This window comes from Microtus ochrogaster, chromosome 18 (assembly GCF_000317375.1).
Source record: "Microtus ochrogaster isolate Prairie Vole_2 chromosome 18, MicOch1.0, whole genome shotgun sequence".
Taxonomy (NCBI): domain Eukaryota; kingdom Metazoa; phylum Chordata; class Mammalia; order Rodentia; family Cricetidae; genus Microtus; species Microtus ochrogaster.
Genome location: NC_022020.1, coordinates 47,430,934 through 47,437,137, shown reverse-complemented (window position 1 = coordinate 47,437,137; position 6,204 = coordinate 47,430,934). Strand labels below are relative to the sequence as shown.

General features: G+C 48.1%; 1 pseudogene; it reads left to right on the top strand.

Moving 5' to 3' along the window:
• Window positions 1–1,194: 1,194 nt before the first annotated feature.
• Window positions 1,195–1,586, top strand: LOC101995266 (annotated as a pseudogene).
• Window positions 1,587–6,204: the final 4,618 nt, after the last annotated feature.

Below are 6,204 nucleotides of genomic sequence, written 5' to 3'. Positions count from 1 at the left end.
GAGGAGGGGTGAGAAGAGAAGGGAGGGGACCTGACTCACTCAAGGTCACAGAGCACTTGCCAGTGACCCTCTTGTGGAGGCTGCAAAGGGCCAAAGATGGGCCAGCTCCCAGTCAGTCTGTGCCCTCTACCAGCCGGGAGGGAGGAGAAGAGGGTAGTGAGAATCCCAACAAAACAGGAAAGGTAGCTAGTGAAAGCTGGCCCCTGCCTTCCTACTGTTCCAAAGGGACCCCAAGGCCCAGGGGACAGAGACTTGTTCCAGGCTCCTCAGCAGCCCCCAGCTAAGCTGGGATTGGTGGTGGTGTATCCCAGGTTGCTTCACGCAGGTCCACTGAATGAAGACAGAAGCTCTAACGATATTTTTTTTTTTAGCCTTTCCAGCTGCAGGTCAGCACCCTGGTGAACGGACTCACTGTAGCTAAGCAAAGGGCTTTTTTTATTGTTATACAGTTCACACCTTTAGCAAGTCAATTTCCACCTACCAAAACGTCTCCTCTAAGCTCCCCAAAGAGACAATGCCAATGCAGATTCCCAAAATCCCAGGATGCCTCAGTTTGCTGAGTCCCCCTGTGACCTGGTTTTGCATAGGCTTTGAACCCTTAGGAAACTCGGCTAAGATTTACATATTACGAACTCAAAAGGTAGCAGTCACAAAAGGAAGCTCTGCCCTAACTCTTGCCCCAGACTGGTACCTAGACCTTGTGAGTAGTGCTTCTCGGGCCCCGCTTCATCCCATCCCCTTCGGCTCCACTCCAGCTCCCTTTCCCTTCAGTTTTGTCTTTCCCTGCTCTTGCCCATCCTCCTGTCCCAATCTCCCCTGTAAACATTCTCACCCGGGTAAATCCCTCACACTCTACAGATCTGTGTACTCCGTCATCTCCCCTACGGGATACGGTGACCACAGTGATACACAGAACTTAGATCCTTTGGTCTATTGTGGTCTGGAGATAACAAGTAAGTAGGAGCCCATGTACAGGTTTTTAACGAATATCTAAACTGTTCCAGAATTTTAAAAAAATTCCCAGCACTTGGGACGCAGAGGCAGGTAGATCTCTGAGTTCGAGGCCAGCCTGGTCTACAAAAGCTAGTTCCAGGACAGGCTCCAAAGCTACCAAGAAACCCTGTCTCGAAGAAAACAAAAACAAAAAACCTCGGCTCTTCCACAGGCCTACACACTGCCGACTGTGCCACCGCCATGTCTCTAGTGATCCCTGAGACGTTAGGGCACATTTCAGAGCACTCAACACCAACATCGATGGGCGCGGCAGAAAATAGCCTTTGCCAACACTGCCATTAAGGGTGTGTGGAGGCGGAGATATGCTCCTGTGGTGTGGAGGAGAGGAGACACCGACCTCACCAAGAAGGCTAGAGAGCTCAGGGAGGACGAGGTGGTCCGTGTGATCACACTCATGCTGAATCCACGACAGTACAAGTTCCCAGACTGGTTCTTGAACGGACAGAAGGGTGTGAAGGACGAAAAGTACAACCAGGTTCTGGCCGATGGTCTAGACAACAAGCTACGTGAGGACCTGGAGCGACTGAAGAAGAGCCCATAGGGCTGCGCCACTTTCGGGCTTTTGTGTCTGAGGTCACCACACCAAGACCACTGGCCACCGGTGCCTGTCCTGTGGGTGTGTCCAAGAAGAAATGAGTCCCTGGGCCTTTGCTGTTAATAAATAGTTTATATGCCTGTGGGGGTGGGGGAAACTTGGGAGTCAGAAAATGAGATAAAGACCTGATAAATCCAAGGACAGCAGAGTAGGTTGGCAAACCCTCTCTCCATGTTTTTCTTGAACTACCAGTCCTGGAAATACCCCCCAAATCCCCTCTTCTCTCTAGTAGACCTCCTCAGTCCTCCAAGAACTATCTAATCCGGGTCAGCTAATAGCTGACTCTGTCCTTGGATTTAGGTTGGCTTCATTAACACAGTGCAATGGTTATACAAACAAATCTCCCACAACATTTCCCCCTTTTTGTATTATAAAAAGGGAAGATTCAACTCTAACATTGTGAAACTAAATACAATAAAAACAATTATCAAATAAGAAATACATTCATGACGTCCAGTCCATTAGTATTTGGCCAATTCAGAGAAAATATTTTATTATCTATATTATCTCCATGAGTACAATGGTTTTACCTAATTACTTTCTATCATAACAAAAGAAAACTATAAGTATCTAATCTTCAACCTTATCAGAGATCCAAGAAGGATTTAACATTACCTGAGTAAACAGGAAGTGACGAGCAAGAAACTTCCAAAACTAAGAAATGACAAAGACATCTGGCTGCCTGGACAGTCACCTACCCAGGTCTCCTCTGCAACATTGGTGCATCCATCTTTTGTCTTCAGGCTTAAAATATCTGACAGACTCTTCTGTGAAGCAGGAACTTTGAAAAAACTGACCTACCTTGTCTTGACAAAGTTTGACAGTTCCCTTATTTTGTGTCCTGTTTGTCCAATTTGGACAGCATATCATCAACAGTCGAGGCAAGGGCAGTTTCTTTGCCCAGTGGCTAACTTTGACATAAAGAATGCAAACTCTGGGGGGCTGGAGAGATGGCTCAGAGGTTAAGAGCATTGCCTGCTCTTCCAAAGGTCCTGAGTTCAATTCCTAGCAACCACATGGTGGCTCACAACCATCTGTAATGGGGTCTGGTGCCCTCTTCTGGCATGTGGGCATATACAAAGACAGAATATTGTATACATAATAAATAAATAAGGTTTAAAAAAAGAATGCAAACTCTGTATGGAGGTTCCTCCATGCCTGTTATCCTCTTTTGGAGTAATTTGGTGCTGCCAGGAATAGGCCTGTCTCAGAGTCATGAAAAGCTTTATGTTATTAGAACATTAAAATGCCATATTCTGTAAGTCTCTGAAGTAGAAATAGAAACGTATAATAAAAATGCTGGGCCACTCCTTTTCAGTTTCATATTGCAATGATAATGTAGGTGCTCCTCTAAATTTTACTGTTTGTGTTTGAGTATTTTTCTGATTTTCGTTAGTAAGTCTAAGACTTGTATCTATCAGTCAAATTATATTTTGTACAGTTATCAAACTACTTTTAAAGGGATAAAATAAGAATTCCCAGGGCTGGAGAGATGGCTCAGAGGTTAAGAGCACTGATTGTTCTTCCAGAGGTCCTGAGTTCAATTCCCAGCAACCACATGGTGGCTCACAAACCATCTGTAATGAAATCTGATACCCTCTTCTGGCCTGCAGGCATACATGTAGACAGAACACTGTATACAAAATAAATAAATGAATCTTTAAAAAAAATAAGAATTCCCAAACTGATGTTAATTATGATTGACATGTCAATCCCAGCTAAGTTGATTTTCCCCTCATTTATTTTTCCATTTCCAAGCCATCCATAGTAGCATGAAACAGGGTCCTAACTCCCTGTACTGTAATATTTTCAAATCTTAACATGGGAAAGCTCCCCCTAAAAAATTCCCTAATTCTCCATTTGAAAATTCTTGAGTATCTTACTAGATCTAATGATGCCAACTGCATAGGCAGAGATGCGGGGTTAATCGGCTGCTGTGATAATGTTTGACTATGATAGCTCGGAGGGCAGGTGCAGCAGGGGGCCACTGTGGCTGCTCACAAGACTTTTGAAGAGAGGGGTGAGCTAGCTGAAGAGCTAATATAAGGAAAGTGGAAGAGAATCCATGGGGCTGGGATGCTGCGTGGGATAGGACGGCCCGCCTGCCACTGTGGAGGGCAGGACACAATGCGGGAGGAAACCAAGGTGCCTGCCAGAAGCTGCGGTGGGGTGGCTGACCCGGAGTGTACTCAGCTATTGCTGCACCGCAAGGCCGAAGACACCCACTCTTGCAGCAGCGGGGTTAACTGTCGCTCCTCAGCAGGGCTGGCTAGAGGATGCTGGTATTGCATGGCCGGGTCCCTCAGCAGCAGTGAAAGCCGCAGCAGTGAAAGCCCCAGCCCCAGCGGCTCTCAAGGCGGTTGGTCGAGCTGGTCTGGGTTGGTCGTTCAGGGAAGGGGTCTGAGGGAGGCCCGAGTGGTGGGAAGGGACGGCAATGACCCCAGCAGCATTTTTAAGGCCAGTGGAAAGACTGCAAGGGAAAAACAGGCAGGGAGGGCCTATGGGCAGGGACGGTAGTGTGGCGGGTTCACCGCCTTGGCATGGTTTAATAATGCCATGTATTAGATGCTAGATGTAACGAATACCTAAACTGTTCAGTATAGTAAAAACTCGGGAGTCAGAAATTGAGAATAAAGGCTTGATGAACCCAAGGAAAGCAGAGTCGATTGTCTGACCCTCCAGTGGTTTTCCTGAAGCACCAGCCATGAAAACACCCGGGAAATCCTCTCTTCTTTCTTCCTGTCCTTCTAGCCAACCTCTTCAGTCCTCCAAGAACTCTATGGCTAATCCCCCGGGTCAGCTATTCGCTGACTCGTCGTTTGTTTCAAGGTGACTTTACTGGCTTGGTGGAATGGCTGTAGGAACAATTCTCCCACAACACAGGTTACACACAAATGCCCCATCGTTTTATAAAGGAACTTGAGGGACTAAGGATACACCTCAGTTGGTAGAGTGCCCGCCAAGTATGCAAAGCCCTGGGTCTGATCCCAACCCCTGCATAAACTGAGCTTGGTGGCTTGTCCCTATAATCTCAGCTCACACCTATAAAACCTCCCAGAGGCAGGAGGATCAGAAATTCAAAAATTCAAAGCCTTTGGGCTACACGAGACCTTTTCTACAAAGAGGAAGAAGGAGGAGACGGACAAGTTGATCATCTTGGGGACTGTGAGCCTAGAGGTCTTGGAATCAATTGCCCTGGCTAGAACACTCTCCGCACAGAGCGCTGCTGAGCCGGGTCCGGAGTGGGGCTGCTGTCCCCATGTGCCAGCTGCAGCATGGCAAAACCTGCCTGACAGCCAGGGCTGAGTCACAGGGTGTGTCCAAAGGAAGGTTTGGGTGTGGCCCGTGTAGCTGGCACCAGGAGAAAGTGCCTGGGATTTGACTTGGAGACCCCGCCCTGCCCTGCCTCTCTCCTCTGGCTTCACTATGCCGGGAGATGTCACCAGGGCTCTGGGGCTGGGGTTAAAACCAAAGTGTAATTTCGTTTGTTTGATGTGGCTGTTTGGTTGGTTTTTGAGACTGTGACTTATACAGCCCAAGATGGCCTCCGGCTATTGTCCTCTCGCCTCTGCTTCCCGAGTGCTGGGATTCCAGGCCTCTGACAGCCTGCTGACAGTGACTTTTAACCCGTGTTCTTTTCCAACTGACTGACGTTGCTAATTGCAGAGCTGGGGAGGAGGAAGGAGGCAACAGCAGACTGGTCAATTGTTTCATAGTCCACCCTTTCATGGTTCCTGGGTGCCTGCTTGCCGGAATGAATTTATTCCTGTGATGAGAATCAACAGCTCTTGGCTGGGTCTGAACCCTCCCCTCCCCTCCCTTTGGTGCCTATTCAACTGCACACACAAACATGGCCTCTGGGGGAGACAAATGCCCTTTTCACACAAGTGGCCCCTAGTTGTGCAGGCCCAGCTCTCTTCTCTCTGCGGGATCCTGGAGAATCTTTTTTGCCAGCTGGTCCAGCCGTTGGTTCTCTGGAATTGCTACCGCTGCTGCTGCCAGCAGCTCAGCCTGGCCAGACCGGCTTGGAACAGGCCTGGGCAGTTACTAGTTTGCCTTTTCCTATCTGTGCTGAGGAGGGCAGGAGGTGGTAGGGCTGGAGAAAGTTTGGGAGGCTGAAGTCCAGACCCTGAGCTGATAAGCAGCCTAGGACATTGCTCCCAAGGAATTTCCTGTTGAGACTTCCTCCTTCCGGGGGAGCGCCACCGTGTCTGGCTATAGTCTGGCACACTGAGCTTTTGTAGGTCAGAAAGCTGATCTGCAGCCCTATCTGCTGAGTGACCAAGAGCCTCTCCTTCCTTGTCTGTTTTCTCGCCTTCCAAAGGCAGAAGTTAAAGACACCAATTCTTGTTCACTGGAACCTGTAAATAAAATCTTATTTGATTTTTTAAAAAAGGTTTGCTTTTATTTACGTGTATGCAGAGATCAGAAGAGGGTGTCGATCCCCTGGAGCTAAATTATAGTTGGTTGGGAGCCACCCAGTATAGGTGCTGGGAACTAAACTTAGGCCATCTATAAGTGCTCTTAATCCCTGGGCCATTTCTTCAGCTCTGATGTGTGTGTGTGTGTGTGTGTGTGTGTGTGTGTGTGTGTGT